General features: G+C 47.9%; 1 protein-coding gene across 1 annotated transcript in view; it reads left to right on the top strand.

Annotated features, from left to right (window-relative positions):
- The window catches only part of LOC146801653 (beta-1,4-galactosyltransferase 3-like), a 745,947-nt gene that overhangs the window by 437,770 nt on the left and 292,952 nt on the right, over window positions 1-15,225 (top strand). The window lies entirely within an intron of this gene.

The raw sequence follows: 15,225 nt of genomic DNA, 5'->3' as shown, positions 1-15,225 counted from the left end.
TTTGTGCTCCTGGTAGGTGAGTGGAACATGTAAATGTAAATGTAGTTGAGCTTATATAGCGCACAGCTACCCGCTGTGGGTTTCCCGGCGCTTGCTTAGGGAACCCGTCCTGGTATTCCCCTGTGAGATAGCAGGGTATCCACAAGGTGAAAGTCAGGCATCCCGCCGCGAGGGGCCGTTGTGGAGATTAAGCAAGCTATTGCCCAGAGTCGCAGAGTGTGAACCCGTGAGTCGAGGAGGCACCGGGGCGAGAATTATCGAGTCCGTGGAATTTTTAGCCCAGGACCCGCCGAGGCGGGGAATTGAACCCTGGTCCAGGACCGATCTCAGCTTCCGGGTCTGCCGCCTCTAACCCCTGAGCCACACTTCTCCACAACATCAATGTCCTCTCGGACAGTATTCATCTGGTATTTCATCTTCAGTGTAAGAATGGAATGTATTTGTGCGTGCTTCCGCAGGTAGGATTTTAACACATGAATAGAATACCTCGTTTCTGTATGACTCGTGTGCCTCAAACACAAAGGTTACAGTCCCACCCCTAGCTGTGACTCCATATTCTGCTAGTTTTAAAGTAAAGGCAGTTTTGACATTTCCTGAAATATTTATTTCACTTTCTTGCTCTTCATCCTTTGCTGTAGTCGCACGTTGTGTTGTTTCAAGGAAACTGAGATAAGGTTTTATGCACAACAGGGAACTATTTGTACTTCAAGCTTGATTAAACCTACATCCAATACATTGGATATGCATACTCAGCTGTGGCGGATTGTTCCCTCTCCACTCCAGACATCTCTGAAAAAATGTGAGTAGGGGTTTCTGAGAACCACAAGTACCAAACCAACATTGGTGGTGCCTTGTTTTGTAGTTCCTACAAACCTATATAGGATCTGGGCATTTAGACAACATACACTGTGGGATTGGTGACCAAACTGATTCCAGACACCCTCACCGGATATGTTTGCCTGTATACCAGCTAGCTCACAGTGCCACTGTAAACTCCTTTTACCAAGGAGAAAATAGTTCTTGGCAACTATCGAACATGACAACTCTGTCCCATCAGGGATCGTGGAAACCGTATGTTACTTTTCGCTCAGTTACTCGTGCTCACTTTGTCTTAGAGAAAAACTCCGAATAAACGGTGGGGGCGTTTTCTAATAAGCATTTATTGAAGCATCGACATTTAAGGTAAAATAGGTGTGCTGAAACCACCATAAGACAGAAACAGATCTAAATGATTCTAAGCACCAATAGAGTTAAAGGGTGGTGGATCTCTACCATCATGCTAAAACAATGAATACAGACAAGCATATAAAATGCATGACCGTAATAAATGCGTACTTCTACGATGTAATCCGAACTAGAAATAACTAAGTGTACCTAGAATGTATGTATGTAGGTTGTAGAGCCAAGTATTCCTCTAGTATAAAGCCAACCCCATTACCTGAAGTGAGAGACTGTGGGACCCTGTTTTGGTCTTGAGATGGACACCCCGTGAGGGATGTCAGACCACTGTGAGCTGGAGTTGCATGTAGGTGAGGGGAAAAAGATCCTCATCCCTTACTCGTCATTTAATAAGCATGTATCCTTCTTATACTGGTTCTGGCCCAGAAACAGGGGGAGAGGCCCCTATCACCCTTAATTTGAAGTAGGATTTTGTAGGTGTATCTGGACAAGAGTATAAATTTCCGTTGATTAGGATAAAATATCCAATTGATGCAAGTAGATCAGATGATGAGGGTAAGATATTCGTATTTTTTATTATTCGTCAGCTGGAAAAGAAGAAAGGATGGCACAGCCAACACGTGTTTCGCCCCCTAATTGGCCATCAGGCCTGGGGCTTCCTCAGGGCGGGTATTCGCGTAAAGAGGTATCTTTGTACGAGGGTTTGTGAACCCGAAGATTCTCCGGTCTCGGCTAATGCCAGGTTCTGTAGGTATCCGCGGCTTTGGTAGACTGTGAGCTGGAGTGTCTGTGTGCAAGAACCTCAGCGTCTTTCGTCAGTATGTCAGCATGGAAGTCTTTTCTCCTCTCCCCGCCTCAGCAAAGATATGGTGTGTATATACCCAAAGTGGTACCCTCAGGGGACCTACCTTGCTGTGTCATGTCGGGCTAGGATTACGGAACAAATGACCCTTATACATAGTTATTATGCAGACAATGGTAGTCCTGCTGAGTTTCCAAGAATCCTCATGCATAATAAATTAGGCTAGTTTTTTGGAGAAAACCCTACACCACTTAAGCAATACCGCAACTAGGTAAAAGGTCAGTACCTAGAACTGTTATGTAGTGCAATGACAGGGGAAATATAGGTGAAAGGTTTGGTTACTACCGGAGTTTATATCGGGGTACCTGTATGAAACATGACACCTTGGGACCTTGTGACGGGAAAGATTTGTCTTTCTCCATGAGTGAAGCACCATAACATTATATAGATGGGTCCTCATTCTCACTCAATTTATACATTCCCTTTATTTTACCCAGAGGCCTTTTACGGTTCTACAATACAAAAAGTAGCCCTCAAGCCTGTCCCTTCTACTCCAATATTTTTTCTTGTCAGGATGTGACAAGGTGGGGTCAACAGCAGAGGGGTACCCCAATGATGTGGACTGCAACATCCCCCTCTCCCCCTCTTTTCTCTCCCCAACAGGACGAGTGGAGTTCACTGCTGGACACCTCAGAAGATGACGGAGAGGGCTTCTTTAACTGGGTATTCTCTCACAACGAAACTCCGCCCCTGGATGATGTCAGCGTGATAAGGAGAGGCGAAACCAGGAAGTTGGTGTGTGCTAACACCGGAGAGGAGGAAGGCGTCGGTGAGCTGAGCGTTGTGTACTACGGAGGGAAGGAAGAGCCCGAGGAGAGACCAGACAGTGTGGACGCATCATCAGGAGCCCTGGGAGTGCCAGAAGGCCAACTGCACTGCAAGTCGCCCAGCTATGCTCCAGGGGGAGCGTGGCTTTCTAAGGTATGGGAGCGGTTCACGGGCTGGATTGGGAGGAGGGATAGGCATGCGGTATCCTAGCCGGGTTCCTCTCTATACTGCCCACCTTCACCCTACCCTGGGCACCATCACTTTCATATAGACGTGCGTCACGGTGTGCGGTGTCCCTTCACTCCGCACCCCACGACTTCGTTCTCAACCATATCCTTATACCCGTTCTCCTTTCCTCTGTTTTTTCCCCCAAAACCACGGAGTCCCCTGGAAGCAGACGACTTCGACGGCGGGAAGAAGACCATACAGCGCCCCGGAGAGGACAGACCTCAACCCATAAGAAAGAACATTCCCCCCCTCTCCCCTATCGGACTGGCTTCGAGAAGGAGGCGTGTATTAGGAACAATAAAACCCTCACTACAACGACTTGGTTTCCATCCCGTTCTTACCCCACCGCTACACAGGAATACATTCATCAATTGTCATCCCATTTTAGGTCCATGATAGTTGAATAAATATCTCAAGAAACAATGGTTTCCTATGTTGACACCGTTTCAAATCCTTAGACCTGCAAAACGCATACTCTCATATCCCCATCCACTGACTGTTTGTCTTCATCAGTTCAAAGTACTACCTTTTGGTTTAAAATCCTGCCCCAAATGATATTTTTAAAATTCATGGCACCAGTAGCAACCTCAAAAGCCAAAGTCGTCTCTGGTTCCCTTACTTAGATAACTGGCTGATAACAGATGCATCTTTCCAATCGATTGTGGTGTATACAAAAGCGTCTTTACGACTGTTTGACTAGTTTGGTCTCTGCCTGAATAAAGAGAAACCCTTGTTAATTCTGAAAAACCCTAATCCGTCCTCCAGAACCACCCTAGACACTGACATCAGAAAGGCTTTGCCAGTGAAACAAACGGTCGCTAATTGTATTGAAAAAAATTGTGGATCAGTTTGGGCTGATAGACATATTACGAACAAGAACATATATACACCCACTTCTCAAGAGTGCATGGGACGACATCTCAAAATGACCTTTTGGTTGTGTATGAGGGACATTAGTGGGTGCAAACAAAACATAAACCACTTAGCTCGCATACTATCAGACCATTTCTTAGTTTACTAGTAATTGTTGTTCCAGGCCAAAGGGATATGGATAGGCTGTGGAGGTTACACCCAACTACCATTCTTGCTTAGGTATTTAGAGGAGATATTCATAAGGCTATACAAGAATATTTTTTGGCTAAACTGGATGGTCCAGACAATGTTTGGTGAAACAGCATGGCATTCTTCGGTCATTGTGGGGCACATTGGCTAAACTTGAAACTGAAATCAAGCGACTGGAGCAAGTGCAGGTGGGGTTGTTTGATACATTCATTCTCACAGAGCTGACCTCCAAACAGGTGAAATGTCGAGATGCCCCCCTCCCCACCCCCCCCATGGGGGTCAAGTTTGTAGGGAAGTTTACTGTAGACAAGAAGTAGAAGGGCGATTTGGGTGGACTCTAGTGGGAATGTTATGCCTATGGAGGGTTGCAGCAGACATATTCTAGATTGACTCGACAGTAGTTATCACTCAATATGAGACTTAAAAGATACTAAACACATTTTGATATTTCTACTCAAACCTGTACATAGCCAAAGCAAGTATAGATGCACAAGATCTCAGAGGAAAAGGAGTATACTCACAGTACTTTTTGGTGCAAAAGTAAACACCCAAAGCAGAGTTCAGACCTATATTAGACCTACACATTCTGAACAAGTCCATTTGAAGAGGAAAGTTTTGCATGCTGGATCCCCATCAGATATATCCTTGCCTCCAGCAAGGGGACTGGAAGTGCTCGATAGATCTGTAGGATGCATATTTCCACGTACCAATCAACTCATACCACCAAAAGTTCCTACACTTCATGGTAGGGGCCAAGCATTACCAATACAAAGTTCTTCCTTTTGGATTAAATTCGGCCCCACAGGCTTTTACCAAATGCATGGCCATGTTTGCCTCTGCTCTACGTCGCCAAGGACTGTTCGTTTATCCTTATCTGGGCGACTGGCTCCCGAAGAGTTCCCCTCCTCAGTGCTCTAAGATCCAGTATCAAACATGTTTAAGTTTGCTAAGGCGACTGGGTCTCCACGTCAACTTTGCAAAGTCAATCCATCAGCCTACCGAAAGGATACACTATTTGGGCGCGGCACTTGACTCCAAGGCAGGAGAGACTATCATCTGTCACTCAGAAGTGCAACCATCTTCTTTGCCCTCAGCAACCTTCAGTCTGGCAGGTTGCCTCTCTGCTGGGATTGATGGTATCTTGCATCTTCCTAGTTACTAATGCCAGATTGAGGATGCGACCCTTGCAGCAGGATCTGGAGGGCAAATGGGACCATCCGACGGCTCGATGTGATGACAAGGTCAATCTCTCCCAGTCAGCGAAAGCTTCCATCCCGTAGTAGACTCATCACAAAGATCTCCTGGTGGGAGTCTCATTCCATCAGACCCCTCCGCCACAAGCTCTGATCACGGATGCATCCTACCAGGGGTGAGGGGGCTCACATGGGTCCTCTTCAAACACGAGGTCTGTGGTCACCAAAGAACAGGCATTCTACATCCATATGCTGGATCTGCGAGCCGTGCATCTAGTCCTCAAGGCCATCTAGCCCTCCATCACAGCCAGCTCGGTGCTCTTATGCATTTAAATGGAAAAGATTCTATATGTGTTGTGTGCAAAAAGGGTTCCATCCTATTCAAGGGCAAGAGGAGGTAATCTTACCATATCTCCTGCAATTGGCCAATTCAGGTTTGCAGTTTGCTTCCATAAAAGTAGACCTTGCAGCCATTATGGCGTATAGAAGGTCACCCTCTCAACCATCGTTCTTCCAGCTTTTGGTGGTTAAGGATTTTTTACAAGGGTTAAAGAAAGTCTTTCTTCCAGTTCACTCAGTTTACGTCAAAACAATACCCTTTCAGGCATAAAGTGACGCATAAACTATGCAAAAAAGAATCTGAGGACTTTGGGTAGTTCTCAAGTTTAGGTAGTAGTGGCACAGTGCTCTCCATGCTGAGCTAGGTGCTCCCTTGTGTCTGGACAAAGCTAAACCTCTCTGAAGAGCTCTAATGAGGGCGAAACACATGTGAGGGGTTGCTTTTATTCATTTCAAGTTGGCTTGGTTGGTATTTTACCAATTCAAAGCTGAAATACCGTGCCTGAAGTGGTAAAAGGCTTTTGTAATTTTACAGCTCTGCATGGACAGCACTGTGCTAGTCCTATGCTTAAAGACTTTGCTGTAGAAATTGCAAAAGACTTTTTCTCTTTCTATCTAGGCGTGGATAGCACTATGCTTAAAGACTTTGATAGAAAAGCAGACATTTGAGATGAGCAGATCTAGAGTGTTACTGGTGTTGAGGGTGCTCTATACAGGAGCTGCTTTCCACCTAAACTTGAGAACTACCCAGAGTTCTCTGCTTTTTTTTGTGCATAATTTATGGGTCACTCTATGCCGGACAGGGTATTGTTTTGATATATAATATATTACCTACTGGCAGTCGCCAGTAGGTAGCTATAGTTAAGACCTAGTTTCCTTAGGAAAAGTGTTTTTTGATTTGCCAATATCTTTGGCGCCGTTTGACGAATTTCCGCGAATATTTAAAAAATAATGGTCCGCTCCAGTCAGCTCCGGTCTTGAAAGTTTCGGGGTGATTAGTCAAGCGGTTGCCAAGAAAAAAGGGGGGTCCCAAAATGTGTTTACTCCATGTTAATTTCTATAGAAAACTTTTGTCGCAGCTACAACCCGAACTGCTGAACGGAATTATACCACATTTGGCAGAGATGGAGCTCTTGGTCCAGAGTACACTCTTTGCTTTAAATGGTGTAAATCCGTTCAGTAGTTCCTGAGAAATTCATATTTAAAAATCTTTATATATCAGGGGACCGTGGTAGATCTGCGAACCCGCTCAAGCTTGATTCTGATTGGCTGCCAACACTGCAAACTAAGAAGTGTTGGCAGCCATCTTGTGACAAGTTGAACGTTGTCACAAGAAAAAAGGTTAAAAAATAAGAAACTGGGGCAGGATAGAAACACCCTGTCCGCCTAGGCCTGGACAGGGGGTCCCTGTGCCAATAAAAGCATTACATTTTTTTTTAAATTGGGCAGGATTTGCGGATCCCGCCCCCCAAAAAAAAATGAAGCGCGATGATCCGCGCTTAGTTTTAATGAGCCCCTGGGTGGGCCAGGTCCCGGGGGCAATATGCAAAATATATGCGGGGCCACAACCTCCAAGGGGCTTTATTAATTATTCGCGGGGGCTCACAGCCCCGGGGACCGCAGCCTCAATCTCCGGGGCTTTAGTTAATTATTCCCGGGGGCCTCACGGCCCCCCCACCAAGCCCGGGGACCGCCACCTCCCCGGGGCCTTTATGAATAATTGGTGTGGGGGAGCTTGAGTCCCCCCACACTGCCCCGGGGATCACCACCATCCCCGGGACACTAATTATTGAAATATGGGGGTCTGTTTTGGACCCCTGGCCCCGGGTACCATCACCTTCCCAGGCTATGTTTACGTTGGGAGAGGGCCGCGCGGCCCCCCTTCTGGAGCCCTAGATGGCCATGGGGACTGCCACCTCCCAGGTGGCGGCTCTAGCAATGTCCAGGGGGACATTGCAGTTTGCAATGACAGGGTGGGAGCAGTACTCTAGGCCTGGGCAGTAAATTCCGTTCCGCTCGCGGAATGTGGGTAATTTTGCGTTCCGCGGAGAATGTGGAATTACCAAACATTTCGCGATCCGCGGCTTCGCTGAATTTTTTGCTTGTTCGTGCTTTCAAAATGTGTTTACGAGATATTTCTCCCTGAGCACGCAAACAGCGTTTACGAACAGGAAAAAAGCATCGCAAATGGGCGGAACAAGCAATTCCGCGTGTTCGCAGAACTTTTGCGTGTTCGCTGAGATTTTTTACCGTTTTGCAGAGTTTTGCGTAGCGCGACTACGCAAATTCCGGCCACCCCTACAATACTCCCACCCTGTCATTGCAAACACTGCTTTGCTTTATTGAAGCGAGAGAAGGAAATCTGCCCTCGCTTCCATGAAGCAAAGTAGATTGCTTTTGAACAGGGAGAGCTGCATGTTAGCAGCTCCCCTTAGTCAAAAGCAGTGCCGGCTCCTGCAGGAGGTGCGGAGCTGGCTTGCACCGAAGGGGCATTGGGGCTTCCTCGCGGTCCCTACCATGAGGCCAGGCCCCAGGGGATGTGGGTCCTGGGGCCAAAAGTGGCCCATGTAAGGAGGGTTAATCAAATAAAAATTTAGAGGCAAAGCCCCGGGGGATGGGGTACCCAGGGCCAAAAAAGGCCTCAGGAGGAGGGGCCACACAGCCCTCCTCCTTTAATAGTAGTTTAAAAAAAAAAAGTTGTCATGCCCCGGCAGATGGGGTCACCGGGGCCAACATCGGCCTCGGGAGGGGGGCCATGCGGCCCCCTTCCTGTTATAATTTTTTTTTTTTTACTGGCTCAGGCTCTGTGGGATGGGGTCCCCAGGGCCCACAAAATATTATGAGAAGGACGGGCCACACAGCCCCCCCTTCTAACAAAAAAAGAAAAGCTGGCATCTCTCCGGAGGACCCGCTCCCTTCCTGCATCACTCTGCAAACGCACCTCCTGGCGTGGTCTAAGTGGGGGGAGTAAGTCCCCTTGAATCCTGGGGGCCAATTAGCCCATCAGGTACCTCCAGTAAGCCCCACACAGTGGGATTGCTTAGAGGTGATCCGAGGACATGCCCCTTTTTACACCACTCTGCTAACGCGCCTCTTGGCGCATTGCTGTGGGGCGAAGAGGTCCTCTTGTGTCCTAAGGACCTCAGGAGTAAAGTTGACTTCATCCCCCGAGCAGCAGTGTGCCAGGAGGCGCGTTTGCAGAGTAGTGTAAAAAGGGGGCATGGCCTTGGGCAACTCTCAGCAATCCAGCTGTGTGGGCCTTACTGGAGGTACCTGGTGGGCTAGTTGCCCTCCAGGGACCCTCAGGATTCAAGGGGACTTAATCCCCCCAACCCAGAACGTGCCAGGAGGCACGTTTGCAGAGGGGTGGAGAAAGGGGGCATGACCTGTGTCCACCTGTCTGCAATCCAACTTTCTGGGGCATACTGGAGGTATCAGGTAAGCTAGTTGGCGCCTAAGGATCCCTAGCAGCAAAGAGGACTTTAATCCCCATCCAAGAGCGCGCCAGGAAGTGCATTTGCAGAGTTGTGGGTAAAGGGGGCATGGCCTGCTATGAGAACTTAGCAATCCTACTGTGCGGGACTTGCGAGAGGTAATAGGAGGGGTAGTTGGCCCCCAGGTAGACTTTGGGGTCAACTACCCCTCCTGTTACCTCCAGTAAGTCCCACACAGTGGGATTGCTAAGAGGTCTTCAGAGGCCACGCTCACCTTTCTCCACCACTCTCCAAATGCGCCTCCTGAGTCAGTAATGGTTGGGGGATGAAGTCCACTTTACTCCTGAGGGACTTTGGCAGCCAAGTAGCCCTCCTTGTACCTCCTGTAAGTCCTATGCAGCAGAACTCCTGAGCGCTGGTTCGAGGCCCAGGCCCCTTTCTGCACCACTCTGTAAACGCGGTTACTACGTTATAGTTAGAAATTAGCATTTAAAAATCCTTCAAAATTCACAGAAAAAAACATAGGTTTCAGGTACGTTCTAGTTAGAAATCAGCATTTACAAAACCTTAGAAATTCACTGAAGAAACCACAGGTTTCAGGGACGGTATAGTAAGTTGGACATTTCACTCGTACAAAACCAGAGAAATTCGTCAGTTATAGTTAGTTGAGCTAACTATAACTTGCGCCCTCGCAATGCACTGCTGATGACGTCACATATTACATCATTCAAGACATGGTCCATGTCATCACTGATGACCTCTCAAGTGAAATCACTGATGACATCACTGATTACATTGACCTTGTGACTGTGTGTTTCTGTAAAGTTTAAATATGATATATATATATATATGTGTATATTACCTACTGGCGTTCGCCAGTAGGTAGTTATAGTTAGGACCTATTTTCCATAGGAAATCTGCAAAATTCTATTTGCAATAACTTCGGCGCCGATTGACTAATCTTCGCGAAATTTTTAACACTCGCGGGGCGCTCCGGTCCGCTCCTATTCTTGAAAGTTTGGGGGTGATTCGTCAAGCTGGGCCTGAGGAAAAAAGGGGAGTCCCAAAACGCGTTCTCCACATGCAATTTTCCATAGGAAACATTAGCCGTGGCTACAGCCCGAACTGCTGAATGGAATTGCACCAAATTTTGCAAAGAGGTAGCCCTTGGTTCAGAAAGGTGCCTTTTTGTTAAATGGTGTAAATCCGTTCAGTAGTTGCTGAGAAAATCAAAAGTAAAATCATATATAAATCTGTGGCCGCGCTGGATCCGCGCACCCTCCCGATGACTAGCTGTATGCTAATTGGCTGTCAACACTCCAACCAGGAAGTGTTGGCAGCCATCTTGTGCCTCAGTAGAACCGAGGCACAAGAAAGCACAGAAAAAACACGCAAAATGCAAAAAGGGGGCAGGGTAGAAACACCCTGACCCCCAGGCCTGCTTAGGGGCTCCCACAAGGACCCCCAGGGTGAAAAAAAAAATCTGCAAAATCCGCTCAGGGTGCGTGGATCCTGACGATTTTATTTAAAAAAAAAAGGAAAAAAAAGTGCTTTGTTGCTATTTAGCCCCCTGGGGGGCCAAGTCCCGGGGGCAATATTGATATGATTGATATAATCGCCACCCCCCGGGGCTTTAAAAAATAATGGGTGTGGGGGCTCACAGGCCCCCCAAGCCCCGGGGACCGCCACCCCCCAGGGCTTTTAAAAAATATGTGGGGGGGGCTCAGAGTCCCCACCCAGCCCCGGGGACTGCCACCCCCGGGGCTTCAATTATAAAAAAAAAATGAATCCTTTGTGTGGGGGCTTAAGCTCCCCCACATGCCCGGGGACTGCCACCTCCCCGGGGCACTAAGTATTATAATTGGGGGGTCCGTGACGGACCCCCCAGCCCCGGGAACCACCACCTCCCCGGGGCTTTTGTAATGTTGGCCATCCTGGAGCCCTGTCATGGCCCTGGGGACCGCCACCCCCCAGGGCCAGCTCCTGCCAACACTGTAGTTTGCTATGGCAGGGCGGGAGCCTAGTGGCTCCCGCCCTGCCATAGAAAACTGCTTTGGTATTTGGAAGAGAGAGCAGGAAACTTGCTCTCTCTTCCAAATACCAAAGACAATTGCTTTTCCACATGGGCAGCGGCATATTCGCAGCTCCCATGTGGAAAAGCAATGCCAGCTCCCGCAGGATGCGGGTAGCCGGCGGGACCGTGGGAGTATTGGGGACCCCCCCCACGGTCCCCAACGGAGAGGGCCAGCCCCGGGGGATGGGGTCCCTGGGTCTATTAGTGGCCCGGGAGATGGGCCACGCGCCCCCCTCCTCAGAAATATATATATATATATATATATATTTTAATTTGGGGGGAAAAAAAGGCCGGCCCCAGGGGATGGGGTCCCCGGGGCCATAAATGGTCCAATGGCTGCTTTGCCCCCCTCCTAAAATTAAAAGAAGCAATTAAAAAACAGCCAGGCCCCGGGAATGGCGTCCCCGGGGCCAATTATGGCCTCGGTTTAGCCACGTGGCCCCCTTCAAAAATAATTTTTAAAAAAGGGGTCAGGCCCTGGAGTCCCCAGGGCCAAAATATTAGGAAAGGAAGCGGGGCCACACAGCCACCCTTTTTAAAACGAATTTTTTTTTAAAAGACCGGCCTCGCGCCTGAGGCCACGCCCTCTTCTTGCAGCACTCTGCAAACGCGCCCCCCGGCGCGTTTGCAGACGGGGAACCAATTCCCCTTAATTACTGGGGGTCCCTGGGGGCCAACTAGCCCACAAGGAACGTCCAGTATGCTACAGGGGGCTGCGTTGCAGAGAGGTGTTCTGAAGCCACGCCCCTTTTTACACCTCTCTGCAACGCAGCACTGTGGCGCTTAATGGAGGTAGCTGGTGGGCTAGTTGCATCCTAGGGACCCTCAGGATTCAAGGGGAGTTAATCCCCCAACTTAAAACGTGCTACGTGGGTGCGTTTGTACAGTGGTGAAGGGTGGGGGCGGGGCCTGAGGTAACATGTGTGCAAACACGCCTTGTGGCGCGTTTTAAGTTGAGGAATTAATTCCTCTTCAATCCTGAGGGTCCCTGGGGGCCAACTAGCCCACCAGGTACCTCCAGTTGTCGTAAATAAATTATTACGAGTTTCAGAATTTCTAGATATCAATACAATTATACATGAAGCAAAAGGCTGAGTCCGTGGTATCAGGTTCAAAAGGGCTTTATTCAAATAACTCGAGTTATAGGGAGAATAGTTCCATCACCACAAGGGATCAGGACCAGAGTTCTCAAAAAGGTATTCTCAAACTTTATTCACAGAGTACAGTATATATATGTTTGTAATAATATACGTAAGCAAGAGCGCTTCAGGCGGAGCAAGAGAGAATGAGATAAGAGCATGTGGGCGTGTAAGTAGGCGTGAAGGTGGGCGTCCACTTGATGATAATAGGTAAGTGTCATAGGTGGGTGGATGCCTGGAGGGGGTTGCGTGATCAGCTGGAACTTTACTGGAACTTTGCCTTACTTGTGCTCAACTCGAGCATGACGTGTAACTGACGTGTGAAAGGGTTGCTATGCAACCGGGAGTCTGGAGTCTGAAAATGAGACCTTCAGTGTCAGGGTGACCAGCACATCTCGTATTATCTGATATCTAAAGTTTGGAGCAGGGACTGATTCGTGACATAGGTTGCCCATCACCAAGGGCCAATGTGGCATTTATTTCTTCATTTACTGCTGAAGTCTTGCACGGGGGCTATGGGCTTTTCACTGACGTGAGCTTTGTAATCACACAAAAAGAGACAGAAAGGCTAGGCTTCTCCTTTGCAGATGGGTCATGTTTATCCCTCCTTCTCCAGGCAGGAATGTGGTTTCGGTAGGAGTAAGCAGATAACCGTGCTCAATACTGTCTCGGGCAGGGCCCCTTTGGCTGAGGCCCAGGTGTGCAAGGCCAAGGATACGCAGCTACAGCTTTCAGAGCGTTCTGAGGCCTGAAGCATCTTTTCGGCTCTGGCTGGGCCACAAAAATGGAAATGCGGGAAAAACATGATGCAAAACGTGTAGGCCTCAGAGCAGATTTGTCGTTTCTCTCATGGGAGACTGGATTATGGCAGGCCACGTTATAGCATAAGCATCATGATAGACAGGCCATGGAGGGGAAATACGTAGGTGACATGTATGTGCACATGAGTGTGGGGGAACACACGGGGACACATAGGCCTCATGATATTTTATTTTCCTCATTCCCTCCTTGTCCCCTAGTGGACCCTTACGTCATATCTATTCTCATTAGACAGTCAATCTGTTCTTGCAGCATTATTTTTCCATTTTCAATGCTTTGTAAATGGGGATGTGGGACACATGCAGTAGCACACAGGCCGCAAATGGCCGGGCCACACTGCAGACATAGGCAACAACTGAATATCATCAGTAGTATTAGTCCACAGACCGTCAACACTTTCCATCCCCATGCTGATATTATTTCCCAGAGCCAACTGGACCAAGTCCACGTGCCTGGGTCTTGGTGTATGCTTTGGGCAATCTTATGGAGTCTTGTTATTGCTTTGTATACAGACGGTGCGTTATTAGGTATGAAAACGCAGTAGCTGGAACCGATGACCCTACAGGCCCCGCCCCTATCCGCTAGGATGACGTCAAGAACAAGACGATTCTGAAGAACGACCATTCTCATAGCAGACTGTTCCTGGGTCAAGTTCCCCAGGGCTGATGCAGTCTCATTAGCAACTGTTTCTAGAATCCTTGTTAGTCTGCGGATAAGTTTACTATTCTGGACGGGACCTATGAAGAAAAAGAATCCTTTGTTGAAATCTGTATATTGCTCCCAAGCTGTTTCAGTCTGGTCAATGCCAGAGGCATCGAGCCCTCGTCTGTGCCTGATAAGTGCTAGTTGAAGATTTTGATGATAGTTCGATGGGGCCAAGAAAACGGGTGGTAGGAGAAATGATATATAGCACGTCCCACCCCAGTCTAAGGGCAGTTGTACATAGGCTGTCTGGCCACAAATAAAGTAGGTGTGTCGTGATGCTCTGAAGTAAGACTTTCCTTTGTCTTTGAACACTAGTATAGTGTTACACTCGCTGTGCCCCAACTGTATAGAGCCTTCTTTTCTGACACACAAGTTCCCTTTTACTGGCAGGACTGTGATTGAGGATGGACCTAAATTGTGTATGGGCTTGACATTCAACACTATAAAGTCAAGGGTCGCATTTCCTTGCAGATACTCTTCATTTTCCAGATCGGTACCTTTCCTTTGGGGAAGACCTTCTTCATCTGGGAAACATGCTTTATTCATGACTTTGTTCAAGTTACCCCATACCCAGTCGCCCCTACATTCCTTATCTTGACATTCTTTGGCATCACCGTTGATGGATGTCATTAAGGCAAACCATGCTCCGCAAGAACCATTATGGGAGAATGGAAAAGGGAAAAGAGGCAACACTCCCTTCACCTTCTGATACGGGGGAAGTCGGCCACAGACCCAGCAGTCTGTAGCATTGCTAGTCTGATGTGAATGGTGCAGCATCTGGATAAAAGTATTGTTGCGTAAGGCAAGTCGATACGATAGCTCATGGGATGGCAGATCACTAAATGTGTGCTTTATGGTATCATTGGTAGAGTGTAAGAGTGAGGCAATAGGAGGAAAAATAGCATGTAGTATTAAGCTGATACATATCATCGTGATGCACAGAAGAAATAAAAATATCAGAGTCACTATACATCTACCACGTAATATTTTACAGTATTTGGTTTTCATCTTGCTCTTTTTCTCATCTGCGGTATCCAAGATCTTATGCGAGCCAGAATACATGTTCAACCGCTTCACCACCTAGTGGACTTAATTGATCAAACGGGTTCTGACTTGTTAGATCTAAGTTTGGTTTTGTAATTCTGCTGGGGAGTCTCCTCTAATAAAGGGGGCTCAAAGTCTGAAGTCTTTATGTCTCTTTTAAACGAATCGTTATTCCCAAAGTAGCGTTTACAATGATGTAGATGAACCCATCCTTTTCGTCCTTCGACTTTAACAGCGGTCCTCGTAGTTAATAATATTAGTTTAGGCGTCTTCCACCTTGGCTCAAGAGGGCTCGTTCTGTCAAAGTTCCTTATGAGAACAAAGTCCCCAGGAGCGAGGGAATGTTCCTTGACCTGGGTGTTGTCAGGGAAGGCGGCAG

The sequence above is a fragment of the Triturus cristatus genome, chromosome 8, assembly GCF_964204655.1.
Source record: "Triturus cristatus chromosome 8, aTriCri1.1, whole genome shotgun sequence".
Lineage (NCBI taxonomy): Eukaryota > Metazoa > Chordata > Amphibia > Caudata > Salamandridae > Triturus > Triturus cristatus.
This window is presented reverse-complemented; position numbering and strand designations above follow the sequence as displayed.